Genomic DNA, 24,420 nt, shown 5'->3' on the forward strand with positions numbered 1-24,420 from the left:
TTACTATCTGATTTCTCTGTCCATTTTATAGCAAAATGTATTGAAAAAACCGTCCATAGCTGATGTCTCCACCTCTTCGCTTTAACGTCTCCCCTCTGTCCACTCTGATAAGACCTTCTAACAGCTTCCTGTTGCCAATTTCAATAGTTCCCTTTCTCTTATCTTTCTGGAATTCTCAGGACTATACAACACAATTGATACCGCTCCCCTTTTTTCTCTTGGCTTTTGGAACACTAGCGTAAGGCCTTTTCACTAGCTGTTTCCTGTTTCTGTAATGATTTCACCCAGATTTTCTCACGCTTGGTTCCTTGTCATTTAGATATCAGCTTGAATGTCACTTTTCAGAGGTCTTTCTTAGCTACCCATTCCATGCTGCAATCACGTCATATTTTAACACTCATCATCATCAATAATTTTCTTGTTTACTCAGTTATTGGATTGCTACCTTTCTTCCCTCATTAGGATGTATGGTCCATGAAATCAAGGAACTCACCTTTCTTATTCAATACTTTCTTCTCAAATCCCAGAATAGCGCCTGGCATAGACTGAGTGCTCAGTCAATATTTGTTGAATTAGTGAAGGATATAAGTCAAAATCCTTGTACCTGGGAAAGCCAAAGCAAAGTAAATGGAAATGTTGATTTTTATATGGATATATCATACAGTAAACTTATACTTTGTTTTAAATGTGCAAACTCTGAAAACCCACCACATCCAGATAATAAAAACAATTATGCCCAAAGACTTCCATTTAGAGTTAGAAAATAGTAGATAAGAATTTCTATTGGATAATGAAGAAATGTGGTCCTTTTTCTAAAGGTCATCTCCTAAGGTCAGTATTGTGTCTAAGAGACACTAAATTTTTAAAGTATATTTAAATCTCTATTAGTTTCCTTTTGTGGCTGTAACAAATTATCACAAACTTCATGGATTAAAACAACACTAATGTATTGTTTTATAGTTCTGGAGGTCAGAAACCCCACCTGGTCTCACTGAAGTCATCAAATCATAGTTTGCAGGCCTGTGCTTTTTCCTAAAGGCTGTAGGGGAGAATCTCTTCCTTGCTTCTTCCAGTTTCTCAAGATCACCCATATTCTTTGGCTTCTGGCTTTCTTCCTCCATCATCAAAGCCAGCAACATTGGGCCAAGTCTATTCATAGTTCCCTATTACCAGTTCTCTCTCTCTTCTACTTCCCTATTCCACCTATAAGGAGCTTGTAATTATATCAAGCCATTTTTCAAGGTCAGCTGATTATAGAAACTTAATTCCATTTGCAATATCAATTCCCTTTTGCCATATAATCTAACATACTACAGGTTCTGGGGGTTAGGACATGGATATCTTTGGAGGGATATTATTATGCATCTGGCATTCTACCCTCTAACTTCAAGGATTAGTGTGGATAAGGCTTTGGGTATGTATAATCCATCTTGAGAAATAGTGCTTCTCTATCTGTGAACATGTGAAACTCAAGGAACAAGTTCTCTGCTCCCAAAATATAATGATGGGACAAGCATAGGATACCAATTATCAACATTCTGAATAAAGGGGGAGAAAATGGAAGGAAAAAAAGTCATCAGTTCCAAACAATTTCAAAATTCAGCTCATCAAACTTCATTTATATTATGGAAAATTATTTATTGTTATATATATTATTATGTTATATAATGATGTGATGATAGTATATTCTATGTATGTGTGTATAAATGACTGGATATATACACACACATATATATGCATTTATGTGTACATACGTATATAAGTATACACACACACACAATTGAACTTGAAGTAATCTTACAATAAACTTAATTAGGTAATCCCTACCAGCCACTGTGTTAACCTGACAAGTACTTTAACTGGTTTTTCACAAGTATTTTAGACAGTAAGTTGCCAATTTTCAGATAGTTGGTTTGGGTTTAACTGTATGTTCATGGGACCAATCTAGCATCAGCTTTCTTGATTGGTAAATGGGAGTAAGTATTCTCAGAATTGGATACCTTTAATATCCTTGTGGAAACTTAATTTTTGATCTTTTTGTCAATATGTCAAGGTTAGGGTTTTGTTTTGCTTTTTTTTCCTTCATACAAAGCACTGAATAGTTAAAGAGACTGAGCTGTTAAGTGAATGGATTTTATGTAAGTTATACAGTCCTAATTTGGTACTTATAAATAGTGGTAGGTAAGTCTTTTACCTATAATATCCCATGAATTAATTGGAAGCAGAGGGATTTAGAGAGAATTTTTTATGATCATTTAATTTACCATGTAAAATTGCTGTAAATGATAATGTATGTGGATTTCCTGTTCAAATATTCAATTGTAAACCTCTTGCTAAGTGTTATTTTCTATTGTTTTGTATGAAATGGCAAGGCTAAAATAAAAAGAACCTTCAAAAAGTAACATAGTAACATATATGTGTGTGTATATATAATGTCTATATAAACAGGAAAAATATATTCATATACCATGCTTTATTAATAGTTTGTATTTCAAAGGTCTATTTAAAAGTCAGTCACTTGGAAAATAAAATGTATTCTCCTACAGATCCATATGTTTAGCACAGTGGTTAGGTTTGCAGATCACTTTAAGAACTCAATTCTGCTTATAATGCAGCTGAATGAAGGTACTGAGTCTAAATTCTAAATACTGGTACGAGTGGAACACATGCATAGAAGAAATAATATTATGATATTGATGATTATTTAAAATAATAATCATTGTAATTATTATACTAGCTGTTATTTTATATTGCCTTTACATTCCTTAAACACAACAAATTAGGAAATATTTTCACTGGAAAATTACTACTCCCTTTTCTGAACATTTCTCCCACCTTCTTACTGTTTTTCTCTCAAGTTCTCAAGTACCGAGTGCTCTTTTCCTTTTTCCTAATTTGTCTGCTTCCAGGGTTTAAGAATACCCATGTTGAAACTCATAAGGGAGACCTCAGCTGGGGAGATAGCAGTATACTGGTGAAAAGGAGTCAAATCTATTAAATTTTGCTTTTATAGTTCTATTTTTGGTGGCGTACTTAGAAAGTCATCCCCAATCCAAGTTTATGTCTTGACCTATATTTTATCATAGTACTTTTATGAACTCATTTGTAACTTTATATTTTTAATTCATCAGGAATTAATTTTATTATAAACTCTAATAAGCTAAAACAATAGCATTTATTAAAAATTTTATTACTTTTCTAACTGACCTGAGATACTTCCTTTATCATGTATTTAATACATGTCCTAGGGCATGTTTCTGACTTTTACATCTCTTGACATTGATGTTTATGTCAGTATCATACTGTTTTAAGTAGTTTATCTTTAGAATGTAAGTTAATATTTTATACAGCCTGCTCTCTCATTATTCTTTCAGTAATGTTTTTGCAATCTCATATTTTCTGCTATTGTGCTCCAAATTAACTTAAGAACCATTTTTCAAAATTCTGAAGAAAAATCCCTTTGGCATATTGAATAAATTGTACAAACTTATAGATTAACTCTGGGAAAATGCATCTCTTCATGTTATTAAAACCTTTAATCCAGGACCATAATATGACTTTACATATGTTAGAGTCTTCATTTACTATCTTAGTAAAGCTTTCAATTTTCTATATTTAGGTTAGTACTACAGTTAATTATTTTTCTCTCTATGTATCATACTTTTCTTTGTTATTTTTTTCTCTCCCTGACAGGTTCTAAATCTAAATTGTCATTGAGCTGTTGATTCTTGACTACTTCTGTGACTCTTTTACTTATTATATTATTGCTCATAATATTTCAATTGATTCAGGTGATTAACTTGAACTTTCCAAGTACAAAGCATATGATGTATAGGTAGTTCTGTTTTATTATCTTTCTTTGAAATAATTAAACCTATAATATGGTCATATTTTATAGCAATTAAGTAAATGTTTGTAAGTGTTCAATAATAGAAGTGATTCAAGAATTTCACAATTAAAAAATTATGTTGTCTGTTGTCTTAAGATAATCTTTATTATGTGAAAGAAATATTTTTGGTTTTTGGTTTTTCAATAATTCTGAAAAGAAATGAAGATTAAATTTTATCACCTTCATCTACAAAGACCACATCACTTTTTCCTTTCAATTCTTGGAATTCTTTTTCCAATTTCTTGGAATAAAACTTTCTTGGTTATGTTATGCATATATTGCTCAATTTGATTTGCTAACAGTTTATGGAAGGATTTTGTAACCTCAAACATAAATGTGATTGATTTATGTTTTTTGTGTTTGTGTAATATCTTGTTTAGTTTTTGGCAAAAAGAATTTGAAGCTACACTAAATTTCAGGAAGATTTCCATCTTTTCCTGTGATCTGGAACAATTTAAATAGCCTTAAAAATAATCAGAATATTAAGATTTGACATGACTACTCATATATGCATACTGATCTCAAGATGTTTCTAATTTAATTGGCATTCAGATTATTTTTAAAGACATAATGTTATTTTACAAAATTTGTAAAATATTTCCAAAATAACTAACTTGCAGTATAACATAAAGGCCTTTAGACTGAAAGCCATGCAACTTTGTGCAAGTTCTGCCACTATCCATGGGATCTGGGCCAAGTTTCTTTGCTGCCTCTGGACTTGAACATGTTATTTGGAATTTATGATAGATATTGATGACATCCAAAATGATTCTTATCTCATTTTACAAAAAAGTTGATTTTTTTAATGTCCTACTGCATTTTATTATTTGTAGTCCACTTCCAGTTTCACAAAATTATATTGTGAAACTTGAAAAAGTATTCTGGGTTATTGAGGAATTAATGCATAGTGGCCTGAGACATGTGTAGTATGCTGGATACTACTGAAATTTCTCTCAGTACAGATGGTCAAATGAAGACGCGTGGTATTCACTGCAAGAAGGTGAATGTGCCCTCAGGTCTACCCTGCAAAAAGAAAACACTGAGCAGTCTCGTGCCCCTCCAGCTGACCTTTCTTAATCTAGCCCTTATTTCATTCTTTTATGGTTGCATCTTAATTCACCATAGTGATGGTGATGGTGAAGTAAAAAAGATGCTTTGTGAATCTCATTTTATCTTTATACATTTATAATAGTATCTACAGAATGTGAGCTCTTAATTCACATTTTATCCATCACTTATTTTATATCCGCAGATGTATGCGCAATTGTTCTTTTAGGACTCTGTTCAGCCCACAGATGTCTCCACAGCTGCTCTTGATTCCAAAGGGGAATTTTTTTCCTTAGAAGCAGTCATGTAAGGTTTTTTGTTGTTTCGTTTTGTGTTTGTTTTATTGTTATTTAAAGCATCGTAAAGATTTTTACCTCTGTTAGGAGAACAAAAATTATCTTACCTGAAAGATGGCCTTAAGAATTGCATCAAGAAAGATCTGAAAATAAAGCACGGTCTGTATTTCTGTTTATTCTTTGAATCCTGCTAAATGTTTTCCATACTGGAGAAGCCCAAGAACTATAATCATCCAAGAGTTGAATCTCCTGTTTCCTATTTCTATGACGGAGGTGATATGGTGAGACAAGCTAACGATTGTCACAATTCATTCAGGGCAGAAAGAAAAAAATCAATTAAATAAATGTCTGGTTTAGGCAAAATTGCCAACTTGAGACTAGCCTGAGGTTTACGGGAAGCAAATGATTCTGACCACTGTCTATATTATCTGCATCCACTAGGTTTATGAACTTCTTGATTTTCTTTGTGTGTTAGAGATGACCACACAATTCATTAGAGTGAAACTGAGGTTAAGCCAATCATGTTTTTGTCTGCATTACTCTAGAAACCTCTAAATAATTATATTTGTATAAAGGGGAAGGCTTTTCCTTCAAATATCACACCACAGCATCACTGACTATTCAAACTATGAGTGGCCTTACAGAGAGCTAAGGTCATCTTCCTCGTTCTATGGATTGCACAGTGACGATCAGGACTCTAACATGACTTACACAAACTATGGAGCTGGTCTGATGTTCTAGAAGAACTAGATGCCCAATATCCCAATGAACAGGTCCCCAGCACCACATCCGTTGCCCCTCGCTGGCTTCAGCACATCAGAGGTTAAAACTGCTAAAGATCTCTGATGTTAGCTTTTTAAAAGAATGAAGATTAATCTCAGGAAACAAACTGAGGGTTGCTGGAGTGGAGGGGGGTGGCAGGGATGGGGTGGCTGGGTGATGGACATTGGGGAGGGTATGTGCTATGGTGAGCGCTGTGAATTATGTAAGACTGTTGAATCACAGACCTGTACCCCTGAAACAAATAATACATTATATGTTAATTTAAAAACATTAGACTGATAATACCATATATTCAAAGGTGATTTAAAAAATAAATAAAAGAATGAGGATTTATTGTTACCTTCTTTACTTTTTTTGGTGTGTGCTTGTGTTTTTTGTTTGTTTGGGGAGATGATCAAAACACTTGGATAGAACAGGAGCTGATAAAATGAAATAGTCTACTTCTTTGTGGGAATTAATGTGGTGATGAAGGTCTCTATAATTCAAAATAATAGGTAAAAGGCATTTAAAAAAATCTAAAATAAAATTTATAAACCAGTGTTTTAAGAGTGGCTATTTTAAATATTTCAGTCTGTTGTTAAAAAAGTAAAACAAACCATGCAAATTCCATTTCCACAAAGAGCTTATGTCGCCACATAAGTGGTATTTTATTTCATGCCGAGAGGCACTGTTGAAATATTAGGGATAGGTTAGAGATATACTTTTATTATCATTATAATACATAATAGATACAAATATTTATAAGTGCAGAAATTCTCAATTTGGACATTCTAGTATTGTCAGTTATCCATGTAGACTGCTGAGAGATTGTGCATCAGACTTACCAATGGTTCATTGGGGAACTATTATTTCTGATACTCAAATTACAAATTTGTTGGGAGACTTCGATCTTGTGTAATACAATTTAAAGTATTCAATAATGCAAATAGTGCTGTAATCTCAACACATATTAAGAAAGTTGTTTATGTTGCTTTTGTTTCTTGTTTGGTGGTGTTGCTGCTAACATACTGTCATTTCATTTGGTTGAGTTTCCTCATCTGAAATGACTTGGTTATAAAGACTTGCGCATTTTGATTAGCAATTCTGTATAGTTGATTTTAAGACGTAGAGTTCCACAGATGTGAATATATAATCTGATAAATTGATCTTTCCTGAGGATGATATATGTTGTGCTGAGAGAAATAAACCAATGTAATGTTTTTATACTCCCAATTAGACATCGGAATTAGATGGTATCCTTCACAAAGGTAGCATGAAACCCTTTTCGATAGCTATTACTCGGCATGCTCTTTCACCAAGATTATTATAGGAGCAGTTTTGTTAGGAAGCATTTGTGTAACCGACCATATGCTGAAAACTATTGGCTGATTTAAAGTATACGGGCTGAGTTTTCAAAGAGGAGATTTTGGTGTGCATAAAGTTACACATGCAATTGCATTTTTCCACAATTACCTAGTCATGCTACAGACTGTCAACCACAGAATTCATTTGCTTCTTTTTTGAAAGATTTGCTTTGCTTGCAAAGATTTAGTTCAGTGACATATTTTCCTTCCTTCTTTTTTTTTTTTTCCTTCAACAAACAAAAGAAGTTTGTGACTGTATTTCCTTACATCACATTTTATAAAATGCTGGACCTAAAAAGATCTTCCCTGTTCACTTTACCCTTGAAAAGTGTCCCATTTCCATCAAATATTCTTCTCTTTAATTGAACAATCAACTTTAGAATGCTTTGAAAAATGACTTAGAAAAAAATCATCTGTTGGTAGTCTTTGTACATATTATATAAATTACACTTATAATAGCGTGTATATGTAATATGTGGTTCCGAGATGCAGAGAGTACTAATATATTAAAAGAAGACTACTGCTCAAAGTAAGACAAAAGCTATAGTAGCAACCACAACCTTTATCCAACACTGCCTTCTCATATTTAAATGTGGAGAAAATGAGATAATACATGTGTTGATTTTGTGAAGTTGTAATTTTACGAGTTAGGGTATCACATTGTTCTTTGGTTTTGTCTGCTATAGGTTCATTAAAAGTTACAGACATTTGAGCATTTCCATGTCATTCTTTTTTTTTTTTTTTAATGACAAATGCCCCTTCTGCCAACAACAACAACAAAAATGTGTAACTTGGATACCAGGTCCTTTTAATGAAGCTTTTGAGTCTTACAAAATATGATTAATCTGATTAGTGATTCAGCCTCCTTTTATGCTTACATTATCTAACACAAAGAGCCCCCCTACAGGTTAAAGTTTAAATGTGGATTACCAGATAAAGCTAGTCCTGACGAGGTTTCTATGGTGCAAGGAAAAATTGGATTTGCTTTTCACCTCATCTCAGGCTCTGTCATCCTGGTTTTTGCCCTGTTCCCTTGTTCACAGCAAGGATATTAATTTTGTAGTAAAATCTTTAAGCAATTATGCAGATAGCTGTGAAAAAGCAACATACACACACAATAAGAGAAGCTTAACTGAAAAATAGACCCCAGATATTCATTAAAAACAGATGGCTACATTGCCAACAGCATAACTTTGGATGTTTGGGCTAAGCTGGTATTAATCTGCCCCAAAATGAAGAGAAGATGAAACTGCCGGTGTACAAACTGTGTATTGCTTCTACTTTTTGCTTACAAAGGAATACAATGATGATTTATGGCTGTCTTTTTGATAAATGTCCAAAAATGAATTCCTTACTCAAAAGTGAAATAACATTGTAATCCTCCTGGCTATCACTGAATGTTGATGCTCATTTTCAATTCACGAATAAAAGATAAAGAACCATATAGATGAAGTAGATCAAAGTTGATATTAAGTAATTTTGTTTTTAAACCTATTTAAAGTGGGAAATCTTTTGATTAGTAACATTTCAAAGCCAGTATAAAGCACAATTTTGCATTTGTATAATGAAGTAGTTACATTTCTGGCCATTTATTTGGGCTATTTGCTAAGTGGAAATTGTAAAATTTTTCAGCCTAGACAAAGGTAAAGTAAACAAATCAGGTAAAGTACAGCAGAAAAATATTTGCCCAGCTCTTCCAAGTAAAAGCATAGATGATAGAAGTGCACTCTATGCAACTGAAACAATTGTCATGACGATAAATGCAGAAAGCATATATTTATTCATTTATATATTTTTAAAGCAAATTTTGGGGGAGAGTGTTACACCTAAAACTATATATATGTTGTAAGTGGTAGAACGGTTACAATGAATTTCAATCAACTTTTGTTTTGTAGGAGAAATTCATCCAACTAGAGAAACACTTTCAGGACAGAATGGCTCAGATATTCTATGGGCTAAGGCACACTGATTATTGGATCTACTGACTACTTGAAACATCTTGGTGTCATTCTACTACTTCATCTATATATGGAGGCTGACCTGGGAATGAGTGTTGGAAAAGGGTGCTTGTTACAACTAAAGAGTTTGGGCTTTCCCCTCATTGAGTGTTAACCATTATTCTTTCTTATATAAACAGTACATATTTATTGTAGAAAAAACTTAAACAGGTTTGCCAAAGAGAAGGAAGTTCAGATTATCCCTAATCCTACCACCTTGAAACGACCACCGCTATTGTTTTTATACATATTTTATAATACGTTTCTATATATAGATAGATAGATGTGTATTTTTAAAGAATTAGGAACTTACTGTGTATTTTGGAACCTGTTTTTATTCTCCTAACAATCTATATAATAACTATTGATTACATATAATCCAATATTCTACAACCTCATTTTACTGAATCCATAGTATTCTATTATATGGATAATCTGGAATTCATTTTACCAACTCCCTATTGATAATGAAGGTTTTAAAATGTTTGTTATTATTAAAAAAAACCTCAAAGTTTATTTATTCAACTAAAATTCGTATAGAACATGTGTTACCAATGAGTTAATCTTCTGGCATTGTCCCTCCTTCACATGTCAATAAAATTTTGCTTGGGTGAAAGTATATTCAAGGAAAGAAGCAAATTCAAAAATCCTTTTTGATTAATTCATTTTATTTTTCCTAAAGTGCATTTACAGTCTGGATAAAATATCTTGTTGCTAATGGAAGCAATCACATTGTGTTAATAACCCTAACCTATCTTTTGAATCTGATCTAATTTCCATCATCCCTGCCTTGTTTTTCAAAATCAGGCTCTGTGTTTCAACCATGCAGACGGCTTGCTATTCATCCAGCATACTATCCTTAAATACCAGCAGACTTTGGAAAATACAGCTCCTTCCATAGCCCTGGAACTGTACTCACGTTGCTCTACTAAATCTTCAACTAGCCTGTGAACCCTTTTTTCATGTAACCCACCTCTCATAGCTATGTGCTGCTATAGACAGCCCAATATGCTGGTGTCTCTTTGGGGCTCTTTTAATTGAAAAGATTTGTCCTCCTGTCTGTCTTTTTCAATAGACTATGAGCAACTTCAAGGCAGGGTTTATGTCATATTCATCTTTACATTTCCTGTACGTACTGAAATGGCTGACATCTAATAGACATTCTAGAAATGTTCATTAAAATAAATAATGACCTGAGGACATCCTGACAAGCCAAAGAAAAAAAAAAAACACACACACACCAAACAGGAGCGTGGCCACTTTAGGAAGTCCTGAGCAGGGCTGCCCAGGGCTCAGACAACTCCTGTGGCCTCGGTGTCACTTTAAGGGATGAAAAGACAGAATGGCACATGCTTTCTTTCTCCTTTCATCCCTGTGAGTGGAACAAACCTAGGTCTGAGCTCACCCAAAAGAAAACTATGTTGGGCCTGACTATGTGGGGTAATGAGCGAGTGGGGCTAGATGTTGAAGTGGTTGAATGTGGACTTGACATTCTCTGTGATGGCTGCCTTCTCTCTCTTCTTTGAGCGGGAGTGGGGGAGGGGCAGGTGACACAATTATCATTACCTTAAGACAAATAAGTCCCAGATATAGAAGAATTTAATTCATGTATCAATGGTCACTTGTAACTATTGAGCATATATTGTGTGTGAGACACCATATTAGCTACTTATAATCATGGCTATGATCAATGGCTCTGAAAACCTTTTTGCTCCACTTGCCTTGTGAGGCAGTTTTGAGGAGAGAACTAGGAAGTCAGAGAAAGGGAACTTTGGCTTACCCTAAAATAGAACTGGAACAGTCCAAATGAAACAAGATTCCTCAAAAAGAAAGGAGCTTCTCATTACTGGAAGGTGCCAGAAAGCAACACACTGGGGTAGGGGAATGATGCAGAGAGCTATCTCTTCATTGTGAAATTGTACTATATGATTTCCAAACTCCTTCCAAATCGAGAGTCTGGGAATCCATATAACTCTTTATTTGTGCACAAAAGCCTCCACCTGGAAGAATAATCCCATTTACAAATACGTTTCATGTGTTTCATTGTTTTTCTTTCTAATTGAGAAATTAGCCAGACCCATAATGTTTCATTGAAAGAACTGTCTATATTAAATTTGGGAATAGAAATTAGATACCTAGAACTACATATAAGTTTAAAGATCCAAACTCTCAGGGCGCCTGGGTGGCTCAGTCGTTAAGCGTCAGGCTTTGGATCGGGTCATGATCCCAGGATCCTGGGATTGAGCCCCGCATCAGGCTCTCTGCTCCGTGGGAAGCCGGCTTCTCCCTCTCCTGCTCCCCCTGCTTGTGTTCGCTCTTTCACTGTGTCTCTCTCTGTCAAATAAATAAATAACATCTTAAAAAAAATAAAGATCCAAACTCTTGACTGGATATTAAAACTTTTTCTTAAATCTTTTTCTCATATCAAGATTATTTTTCTGGGTTGCTATCTGTCATGTCATATACTAGCAGTGGGATTTAACTGGCACGTGTATCAAAAAACAATTTCTGTGGTTTGAAAATAATATTAAAAAATGGTTTATTTCAGTGATTCCAAATGTTTCTTTGAGGTTAACATCTTGTGACAGGAAATGAACAGAGCATTAAAAAAACATGCAGCTAGACATCATATGAAAATTGAGTGTATTTTCCCATGAGGAAATTTCCTTATGCAGATACTTATTTTAAACTTCTTGGTAAATAAAAGTGTTATATAGAGTTAAATAACAATACCTATAAATAAGGCATAGCAAACAAATGATGGTTGAAACACTATTTTTCACTGAAATTGTTTTTCTTAACTGCTTGTGGGTGTTTTAAAATTTTGATAATTCAAGTTTGCATATGATCAAATGTTTACATTTAAAGAGGTAATGAGCTATGATCAAATGTCTACATTTAAAGAGGTAATGAGCTATTTAACATATTTTGTAGTATGGGCCAGAAAATTTGCTTTGATGGTTAGAGACCTTCGCAAATAAGGAAGAGACCACAATCCCAAGTACAAAACAATGAAAAAGTCTATTCCATCCAAAGCCATTAGCAACACTCCAAATTCCACTTAACTACACCAAACACACTTGCATGTCCTCAGCAACTTATTCCTACATTTGGACAAAACAACCAAAAGTATATTCTTTACTCATGGCAATAAAAGATTCAGATTTAACCACAGTAAGAAGCTCAGAAATTTCTACTTTCCTATTGTTCCTTTATTTATGTAGTTAGTTGGTTAGTTAGTTAGTTAGTTAATGAATAGATTAGTTAAACCCACCATGTTGCAAATGAGATTTGATGATGTTGACATGAAGAAATAACTGGAACTTGAAAGTACTTAGTTTCTCATCGTCTGTATTTCCTCCTTTTAAAAGTCAGGATAAATAATATCACCAAATAAATGCAAATCTAGATATTTAGAAATGGATGTGGAAAAGTTTAAAAGTATTATTTAAATGTTACATTACTTACCTTATCACTATAATTATAACTCAGCCTAAAATAATGTTTTAAAACTATAAAGGAAATTCATGTGATTATCGAAATACGTGCTTATTCTTGGCAAGATTTCATGTGCCCAGCCTTATCACTACCAGAGAAGCTATCAGTTAGATTTTCTAAGAGTTACTGGTCAGAAATCACATGGTGTCACCTCAAATATTTGGCATAAAGTTTCTGGTGCGGTGGGGTAGGAAAAACAGGAAAACCATCACTTTGTTGCGGCCACAGGTGCTCTGTCATGATTCCATAAGACGGACCTCAGAGCTCTGTGCTGTTCACAGCCTGCGCTCAATTCCTAACTGGGGACTTAGTTTCTTCTCCATCCAGCCAGGAGAAAAACTGCATGCAGTGGAAAAGTATTTTATTTTCAAGTCTGTAAAGAAGTCGTCTCTAGCACTTTTCAAGAATAATTAAGCCGAATGTATTACGAAGATACTGGAGGAAAAGTAATGAAATTACAAATTGCAGTGGGCCCAGAGTGCTATAGGAAATGTTGGATTCAGCTAGTGAATTTTGCGTGATTTCTAATTTGAGTTCTTAAGCTAAGAAATCTAAAATGCCTTGGGGACCAGGCACCTAGCTTAAAATAGGTGAATCTGATTGAATGTACTTTGAGAGGGAGGAAGGGTAGACAGGGTGAAGTGGAGAGTTGAGATCTCATCCATGGCCACTCAGCCATCACTCAGCTCCAGTAAAACCAGCCCACCCTCACAGTCCTGCTTGTTTGCGAGAACCTAGAAATCTGGATTTTAATGCAAAATCTAAGCTTGGAATGTGGTGAAGCAATTTGATAATAAGCAGATTCTTTGTAGGACAAACAAAATGTGCCCACATGTTGCATTCGGTCCATAAATATGGCCCCCTGATGGAAATTCTGAGAGAACCAGGTCTGGGCTTCAAAATATCAGATTTTGTGCCGACATTGTTTCCTGCTATTACTGGTACCACATGGTGATTGGCTGCATGAAATAATTAAACTTAGTTGGCAAAGCACCCTTGATTTGGAACGAGAATACTCTGAGGTTTGCCAAGACATACTACAGTAATGCTCAATTATATCTCATGAAGGTATTTGATTAAAAATGCTGATAGAACGATCAATATCTAAAAAGCTTACTTTTGTCTTTCTGTTACAGAATGGACTTTGTTAGTTTAAGTAGTCTATTTATGAATCTGAAAACAAAGTCTTTAATTTTAATTTATCACAAAAACATGTGAGGAGCCAAATTAGTAGTATTATTTTAATATCTGAGAAAGAGACCATTAACACAGACATAATTTCATACGGACACCTAACATTTGTTTACTGAGCATCATTATGGCCAAGTTTGAAACTCTCAATATACAATATTTTATTTAATGCCCGTATTACCTTAAGATACAGGTACTATTACTAACTGCATTTTATAGATGAGGTTATTGAGAATCAGAAAATATAAGCCATTTGCTCAAGGTCATATAGCTAGTAGGTGGAATTTAAACCACTGCAGACTAATTTGGGCTTTTAAGCGACCCATTCTATTGCTGCTATTACTACTACTTATTTTGAGCCCCTCAATGAACCAGATGCTCTCTCATCACCCTGATAGCCCTGAGAAAAATACGTTATCATCCTTATTCATAGATGGAGGAACTAAGGCTCCAGAAGGGTAGGTAATGCCCACTGAAGAGTGAAAATATGGGACACAATCTCATATCAGATGCTTAAGGCCAAGCATATTAGAGCACATGACAGTGGTACCATAATGTAATAATTTCATATATTCTTCTTAGATGGAATTTAACCACTTCTGTTTCAATGAAAGCTAATGTTCTTTGAGTTCATATTCAATGTCAATACAGGTCTATCGGACAAAATATTGCTAATGAATTAAGCCTTTAAAAGTTCATAAAAGCTCTTTAAGATTTTCCTTTCATTTCAAGATAACCTTTTTTTCTTTAATCTCAAATTTTATTCCTTATATGCAATATGTTTTTATCTCAAAACATACTTCTATAATGATTTTAAAATTTTTAAACTGTATATTTTTGTCCTACTTAATAACTAGGTTCCACTTCCAAATATGAGTAAGGTTTTATAGAAAAGGTAGTGATTTGAGAATTGAAAAGGAAGAGAACTTTCTAGCCTTTCCATGATGCTGACACCTCATTTTATTGTGTGTGATTCTGATCTTTCTAAGCTATAGTTTTTCAATAAACATTTTGTTTAATGATTAACACTATTGTATTACTGCTTAGAGTATTAAAATATCACAAGAAAATTGTAATTAATGCTTGCAATTTCTCTTTTACACTCAGATCTTATTTTGAGGAAGAATGATACCTTTTTCTAGATTATATATATTCAAATCACACAAACTGGCATATTTTAAAGTGTCTAATAGATGACGTTCAGCTATTTATTTACATTAAATAGTAGAAATACCAATGATTAGAGGCAGTGTTTAAAAGTAATAGCAATACCTTTCTATTTTATTAATTGACTTCTGGGCAGTTGCGGCAGAGTTACTTTTAAGCACAGCTACAAGTTCTCAAATCAAATAACCGTCTAATAGGAATTTAGTGAATTTAAATATGCCATGCTTTTATTATAGACCTCTCAACATATATGCCTGGAAAGATTTACAATTAAAATCACACCGGCAGCAACCTGCAGCTTTTCATACCAAAAAGCCAAGAACACAGGGCTGTGGGAAAATTTGATACATCAAACTCTAAGACTCGCAACTTAAAAGCTTCACTTTTCTTTCCCCCCACCCCAGACTGTTGACCTTGGTCTAGTCTGTTCCTCTCTGATTGTTTGACTTGCATTCCCCTTCATGGATGACGGTTTCTTATTATATTATTTATGGATGTGGCTGACACTAGTTGAATAGATTCATTAAATTTCACAAGTTGTTGGAGTCTAGTTCACTGGAAAAAAAAACCCTCTTTAGACTCTTTAAAGGACAAAAAGCGTCATTTTTTTTAGCTCTTTTAAAGCATTTAATAAAGCATGAAAAGATATGACATCAATCCTGCTAAAACACAAGGGAAAATGAATGATGTTACTGTAAATCTTTACATCAATCACACCCCATACTTTGGAAAACAATACAGTTTTGTTTGCATTTCAGAAGTGACAAACAACTCCTGTGACTGGCTTAACATAGTCACTTTCTATTAGGCAAGACCAGAAGCAAGTCAGAATTAAAACGTGGCTGCGCGTTGCTAGGCAGCGGAGTTGTCTGGATATGGTGGTTAGTTTCCTTTTCACTGAATGAAAGAAGTTTTGAAAAACGTGATAATGGTTTTCAAAGGAGAAGGATAATTGGTGGTGCTCGCTTGTGCAGCACTGTGTGGAAACTTTCAGGCGGCCGTGAGAGAAGACTGTCACTAAAAATTTAAACTCTTGTACACAAACTTGACCTAGAGTCTTCTCCAGGTTTTGGCGGTTCATTTTCAGAACACCCCTCTGAGACCAAGGGGTGTAGGATGAAAGCGTTAAGACAGATGGGTAAAGCCCCAAAGGAAGAAAGGAATCAATAGTTGTGATTTAATCCATTGGTGAAAGGGAGGAATTAAGTAAAATCTTAAAAATGAGGAATGTGTAAAAGACCTTTAGCTAGCACCTATGAAAAAAATGTTTTAATTGCATGGTGAGTTGCCACTGAGCAAACATTCAAATCAAGTGCAGGAAATAGAGAAAGATTAAAAAAAAAATCTTTGATTGTCTATGCCAGGGATAAAACAATTACCCTGATGTTATTATTTTTTTTAAATATACTCTGGTTTAATTCAGAAAAAACGTCCCCAACATGGTAACTCCCAAAGCATCTGAAAATAATTACAACTTAAGCTTTTATTGTCTGTGGTAATAATCGAGGAGCACATATTTAACAAAATACAAACAGAAGACCCCAGGCAAACAAAAAACACACAGAAAATACACGTTGCTCACTATTTCATCCCAAACCACCTAATGCAGGAACATTTTGTTTAACCATTTAATTTACCCAGAATTTTAAAAAACTGAGCAAAATGGACTCATATTGAAAGAAGGGACCAATTAGTGTTGGATTAACATTCATGGTTATTTACAGTTGTTTTTGTACTTGTTCTTGTGCTCTGACTTCCTAAAATTTCACAACCCAAAGATTTAGAAAAATGGGGTTGTTTAGACGCAAAGTGCAATGAAGTGGCTGTGACCATTGTGTAGACACCACCTCTCTCATTATACCCTCTCAATCAACACTCAGTACACAGGAAACCGCAATAAAGCCCATCTGCCACGGTTAATCTGCAGGCAAACCCACACCCATGTCTATGCCCGTTACTCTCCAGCCTTATTATTCTCAGATCCAAAGCTTCATAAGGGATCAGCCAAAGTCCATTAAAGTAAATAATAGCTAGAAATGACAGGCTTAGCAAGGATTGGGAGGAAGTTGAAGACCAATCTGAGCTCTGAGCTCTGATTAATAGAGAAAAGCATTAGGAGAAAAGGGGAGAAAAATGACCTCAGCCTGCTCCAAAGAATTCCTGAACCTTCGTTGTTAGGGCAAGTGCTACCATCTGAGACGTTAGTGATCCTTGAATTTCCTTCACTTTGATGCAGCTCAAATGGGAAAATTTTGAAGGTTCAGCAAGGCCCCAGACCTCAGCTGGAAAGCTGTCTGGAGTCAACCCTGTCAAAATTCTCTTGTGTAAGAAAAAGCCTTTATTAGCTAGATTGCAACAACGGCAATAACAACACCCACAGACGCCCGCCAACGTCTCATGAGGAGGGGCCTCTGCTAGAGATTGCAGATGCATTTATTATTTCCTTGCACATAGTCATTTTTAAAACGTCTCCAAACAGATGTAGTAAAATAAAACAATAGTGACTCTCAAAATGAATGCCTTTCAGGAACTAGCTGAATTTAGTCTGCTGATAGGAAAGTGTGTGAGGGTGTGTGTGTGTGTGTGTGTGTGTGAGAGAGAGAGAGAGTGTGTGTGTGTGTGTACATGTGTGTGGTGTTGTGTGTGTAGGGGGCAGTACTCAAATATTTATTCAGTTTCATCTTGAAATGTGATATTTATATTTTCGTTGTACAACACAAAGAATCCTTCTCAAGTAGTTCAAGGTTTGTTGCGTCAAGACAGAATCAAAGTGCTTCAGTTATTTCAACTGTGTGTTTTATATAAATTGACCAGGAAAAAATCCCAAATTAGTTGTAAAAAGCTTTCTTCTCTCTGCTGTTTAAAAATTATTTTTACAGCCTCTGTTTGATAAATTTCCTAATGAGAGGATCCAAGGCAGTGATATCCCCCACCTTTCCCCACATAAGTGTATTTGGTCTTCATATGAGACATTTTTGAATTTTGGAACAGCTCTTAACAGTTTTGTTTTTTTTTTTTTTTGAAGAAATCTATCCTGGTAGGCCTATTTGTGATTAGGAAGAACTCATTTCAAGTCTGCTCTGTTATTAAAAAAAATGTCTTTCCTTGTAGAAAATACCATATTCTTTATGCAATGTGAATTGAAATGAGACTAGTAGAGAGAGCTCAAAACTGTGAGGGCTCTTTACAGTTAAGAGTTGAAAAATAACAAAGCAGCCACTGCTTGTCAGAAATCCCAGTCTGAGGGGGAGAAAGCATTTGGCAGAGGCAGGCAGGTATTGGGAAAGCCCTAGTGATTTCTCAGGAAGAGAGTAATGGTCCAGATGAGGACTGGATGTCAGGGAGGCTCACCTTCGAATGCATTCCTTGTTCAAGTTGATACTGTAGCATGCAATTTTCATAAATAAAATGAAGAGGCAAGGTAAAGAGCCATGGTGAAAATGATGGTTCTTCACAGATATTGCTGATAACTTGGCTAATGCACTGTTGATGTGCACGTGGTACAATTTTCATATTTTAATCTTAAGTAGAACAAGAAATGACAATTATGAAAAGACAAAATAGATACCACCAACAGCTGTAATTGCCATCCTGGCTGCTCAAAGATGGGCAAAAGACACAGTAAATCAATATTAAGTTCTCTACAAACGCAGGTATCACAACAAGGACATCATATAACATCATTATAAGCAAATTCTAATACAATTTGGACAGTTGTAAAGAATATAGGATGAACACGGGGGAACGTGAGGCTAACTTGTCCTCTGCAGCTTCAGACAGTGTATTCCAGGGGAAAAAAAAAATCCCTGGGAAGCATGGCAATGTATTTAGTTAAGTGTGCAAACTGCTCTGGCTTTAGTAAATGACTGTGATCTTCCTTTTCACAATCTAAAACGTTAAGATCATCAAGGGTTAAATGATCCTGCCACATGCAATTATAACAAGTTGAAATTTGCTAGTTTTAATACACTACTAGGATTTGGAGAAATGCTTTTGTATATAATACCACATCCTAGGAAATATTATGTGATATTAAAGAATACTAATTAAACTGGTGGGTTGAAAAACCACCTAAACTTAAGAGGAAAAAACTATTAAATATTAAAGGCATTATACAAAAATAATTAAAAGAATGAAAATTGGAACTGCTCCATGCAAACCTTAGCAATGAGAAATAACATGAAAAAAAAAAAGACAAATGGAAAGAAACAAAAATTCTGAGGAAAAGATATAACAAAAGTGACAAATATGTACAAATATTTAAAGGTAAAATCAAAATTAAAGACTCACTTTTAATATTATAGTTATAAAGTGTAACGATTTAAATGACCTATAGAAAGTAGGTCTGATTTCATGTATATCTTTCTGGTGACATTTATTTCCTTTATGGAAAATGTAACAACACACAGCACAAAAAAAGTTTTCATAAATTCTTATCAGTCTTTTGCATCTGTTCGTAAGTTATTTTATGTACTGACGAAGATTGGAGTATTTCACGTTTCCTTTGAAAATTTAAAATTTTTAAGTGAAGTAAAATGATTAGGACCTACTCCTTCATCTTCCTCTTTCCATAACTGAACATGGTTTTGAATTCACAGGCTGTTCCCCAACTACACAGATATGCAACATAGAAGAAATTGTTCTCACCATACCATTCTAATTTGTATAGAAATGCTATAAGTATGAAACTAAATTTGAACGATTTTGAGAATTTCTGGTACAAGAAAAGAAATAAACTATTAAACAAAAGACTATCAGTCAGAAGAATCAATTTTCTTTTGTGTGTATGTGATAATGAAAAACAACAAAAATAAAAGCACATCAATTGCACTTTTGTTCATGGATTTGCACTTCCACAAAATTTCATCTCCCTTGAACATTGTCCTCATGTTTTCATTAGATAGTAGACATTCTTAAATTACTTCACTATTTATACAAATAAACAACTAAGTATCCATATAATAAAGTTTATGCACATGTGGAATATGTTTTTAAGTAGTTATATGTATGTCATTATGTATATTGTAGCATAAACAGGCCCATATGCATTATCTCATGTAACATGCATAAATAAGCAACTGGATTTTATGGCCTTGAGATGCATATTTTTTTAAGTCAACCAAACACAATTGAAATTTTAATTTCATTCATGGAAAATCAAAAAGTTTTAATAATAAATCTGCTGTGTAAATAAGTGAGATTGTCATTGCAAATGCTCTCCATTAGCCTGGGTAATAGAATTGACTTGTAATGAATTTAAATATGAAAAAATTTATCTTTGGGCACATCGTATTGCCATTGACACTTAAAACAGCACTCTGTTCTTGATATCAGAGCAAAATCTTTCAAATGAAAAATACTTTTCTTATCTTTTTACTGAATACCCAAAAGAAGGCCATTACTTACTTCCTACCATAATAATGATCTTCAAACAATGGTTATATTGCTAAAAAGTAAAGGCCTTTGTGCCAACCACAAGGTGTCTCCAACCTTTAAATTCTCTAGACCACTCCCTCCCCTGTTCCATATTTCAATACCAAGTGAATCTATATGATCACATTGTCACATTTGGAAACCTTAAAAACACTCATTCAGATGTAAATTGAAAGTGCAGACTTGCGAAGACGTTTTCCCAAGCTTAAACGTATATGTAAAACCATATATTATATTACATATGAATTATAGTTATATATTATACGATTATTATATAGCATATATTAAATACGAATTTACCAATTATTTTATGACTCTATGTTTGGAACCTGGCCTCTTAAAAATAAATAGTGATACAATACCAAAAACAGGGGGAAAAAAAGTTTAACATCAAATTTCATTTTAGTTTATCGTTATCAAGATTCAATTTTTAAAAAATCCTATCAGCCAGCTACAACCAGCGACTCCAAGGGAATAACAGTTTCATAGTAGACTATACACATCTGCAAATAGTCACAAATGCAACTAATTCCTGGCTTTTACAAGCCAAAGCTATTGGTGAAAAGCACTTACTAAAGCTCACCTCATTATGAAGTATGAATATATAGCTAAGAATAAATCTTGTTGAAAAGAATTCCAACTACAGAAAGTCTTACTAATTCAAGACCATGCATGGCTTATCTCCCTCTGTACACAGAGAGGGAATGTTGCGCGTGTGTGTGTGTGTTTGTGTGTGTGTGTGTGTGTGTGTGTGTGTGTTTAATGGGATGCTGTTTATCCCACTGTATCTTACCACTCGGTCTCTTTGGATAACAATCCCAGGACCCAGATGCTAAGGGTAAGTGATATTTTCCCACAAGCGGCTTCTGGCTCCTTGGCAGACTTGGTAGGCAGTTGTCTTGGCAGCCGCTGCGCCGCCTCTGGCCCTCTTGTGTGGCTTTGCTGTGGAAGGGATGCTTGGCCTGCCCTGTCCTCCTGGATACCATTTCCCTCTGACAGCCCTTGGGTTTTGTGAAGCTTTTTCTGTGCAAATCCCTTGTGCAATCTCTGGATGAACTCTCCAAAGGCAAAATAGGGCCTTTCTTTATAGTTGTGTCTAATGATCAGCGGAATTGCTGTTTCAGGTACTCAGGAAAACCCAAACCCAAGCTCAAACTTTTCCAATCTTTGTGGGTATTTGGTTTTCATTTCTGTTCTTGCTTTCACTCCGAGCACATTGTATCCCAACTCAATTGCCAGGGGGTTGGCCAAATTATTTTGTATAAATGTTGCACTTTGTGATTTTTATGTTGTAATTTAGATGATTTTAAAAGTCCTTTGTTTCCCCATACCCATCATCACAAATAATTTTCAAAGATTTTTTTCTCAGATCACAAAGCACATTGGAAATTAAGTCTTGCAAGAAATACAAAGAAGGAATTTTGCAAATTTACCAAGGGCAATCCGCTGATGAACTCTTTAATGAAATAAAGTAGCATGCTTCTGATATTGATATAGGAGTAATACTTCATTCCCTGCATGCTTGTAATCTGGATGACATTTTGAAGCATGTGCTCAAGTTGTACAAACAAAGGCACACAGCAGAGCCAAAGATGGTTTCAAAGACACCAATATAACTGTCTGCCGCATAATTTGTGAGACATTTTCATGTTTCCTCACAGTGATATCACAAAAGTAGTCATAAATGTGTATCATGGATTAAACGATTCGCTGGTTTACCATATGGGTGACCACAATCCCCAAGGAAAAACAATATCTGGGGTGGGGGACTGATAGCCATATTTTCTTTGTGATCTGAAATATCAATAAAGATCTCAAGTTTTCTGAAAGAAGGATCAGGCACATTTTGCATGGAAATGCTCACTCCAATTAACCCTGGGTTGAAATTGATTTCTTTCTCTTCTGCCATTTTTATCTCATGTGACTGCAAAACTCTAGAATTATTGATACTATTAGTTTCACAGTTTAACAAGTAAATTGCTACCCAGTCCAAAAAAAAAAGACTTACACAGGTGTTACATGGGTCTTCAGATAATTATCAAAGGTAGTTTCTTATAAAAGTCTTCATGTACTGTATGGGGAACTGAAAATTCCCTGATGTGCTGTGTGATAATATTATAAATTAAGAACAGATAAAATTTAGAGAGGAGCATCACTGAAGCCTCCCAGAGAAATGAAGATCTCTCCTCGGTAGCTATGGATCTGTTTTGGCAAAGTCTGTTTTTAATGTCAAATCATTTCTGATGCAGAGTACGTATTTATTGTATACAATGTTCTGCAAACCATGTGCTTCTCGCTCAGTCGAAAAATGATCACATTCCAACGTGATTCCAATGTTTTCCTCTGACTTGTGATAAATCCATATTCTGGAAGAGCATCTCTTGTTAAATTAGCGTAAAACCCCGAAGATTGTTGACCATTAGGCTGCTCTGAAGTATATGATCTGATCTTTTTGTTCATGGATCACTTTTGCTCTTTCTTAAATGTAAAACATTTACTAAATATTTAAGGAAACTTTAGAGAAATGTTAAATATTTCTGTTAAGGACTTCAACCATCCATCTTCCAGTTCTGTGAGATATGGCACTTTGCAGAAAGACAATTGTGAAATTTTGGTTTCTCACTTTCTATGTTACATAACAACCCAAAAGATTGTAATTATATATCTATATATTATTCGGGAGTAATTTAGACAGCATTCCTCTGCTAGTAACTTTTTTTTCAGTTTCACAACTAAATATTTACATTTCATCGTTTGGGCTTTTCCTCTCACTTATGAGGTTTTGGGAATGTATTGTTCTATGTTTAAAAGACCTGCAAAGATAATTGTAAATAAGCTATATTTATACCAACAGAGTCCCTGGTAGCGTTCTCTAAAAACAATAAGCAAAAGGAAAACTAAACCTATTTTTGGTTCTCTTTCTACCAGAAGGTGTCACTATTGTGACTACAAGGTAGCCATCCCAAGACATCTAACAAAATTCACTTGAAAGAAGATCATGCATTACCTGTATAATCCAGAAGGTAATTTACTGACATGCTAACCAAACTATCCTATGAAAAATTGCTTGACTAAAATTTTATCTCAAATAAACATGAACTGATTTGAAATATGAAATAACCCTACCAAAAGTATGCTGGGAGAAATCCTAAGGTTCAAGAGATTAAGACATTGCAACAAAAAATAACTCGTGGGATTTTTCAAAGGCAATTTGAGTAGAATCTTGGTATGCTCTTATTTCAAATAGTACTGAATATAAAAATATAAATGTTGGAAAACAAGAAAAGAGTTAGAGTTTTGTCTTTTGAAAACTTTCAAAGTTAAATGACACTTGTGGAGTCATTTTTCCACAGAGAAAAAAACCCCGAGTTTCTCCATGCAGAAGCAGATCATACTTATCCTTACCCTAGGAAATATTAAATAATTTTAAACTTCTGGGGGAAAAATTAAATCTCTCTTTTTTCCCCCCAAAGTTTTTTTCCTCTATAAAGAGCAGTGAGTCTATTCTTGGCTTAATTTGATAAAAACATGCTGCAGTGATATTTTCGTGTTTAATCTCACTTGGGGAGACGATGTTTGGCCCACATTTCTTCAGTATAAGTAGGAAATCTTGGCAGACAACTTCTGCTTTGCAATTAAGCCAAAAATAATTTTCAGATACTTTAGTTTTATCTTAAGATTTACTTCAGTTTTTTTGTTAACTGAGAGAAATATAAGGAGTATGGGTGTCAGCAATATGCCCCATCCACCACCCTTCCCACAAAGACAATGTCAAG

The 24,420-nt window shown here is 34.5% G+C and overlaps 1 long non-coding RNA gene across 2 annotated transcripts in view; it reads right to left on the reverse strand.

The window, feature by feature from the left end:
- The window catches only part of LOC141370689 (uncharacterized), a 39,560-nt gene that overhangs the window by 14,864 nt on the left and 276 nt on the right, over positions 1 to 24,420 (reverse strand). For both annotated transcript variants that reach the window (XR_012374961.1, XR_012374960.1), the window contains exon 2: positions 494 to 604. This is a non-coding gene — a long non-coding RNA (uncharacterized lncRNA). The remainder of the gene's footprint in view (positions 1 to 493; positions 605 to 24,420) is intronic.

The sequence above is a fragment of the Callorhinus ursinus genome, unplaced genomic scaffold, assembly GCF_003265705.2.
Source record: "Callorhinus ursinus isolate GAN/ISIS: 27379988/994484 unplaced genomic scaffold, GSC_fseal_2.0 scaffold1, whole genome shotgun sequence".
In the NCBI taxonomy this organism is placed as follows: Eukaryota; Metazoa; Chordata; class Mammalia; order Carnivora; family Otariidae; genus Callorhinus; species Callorhinus ursinus.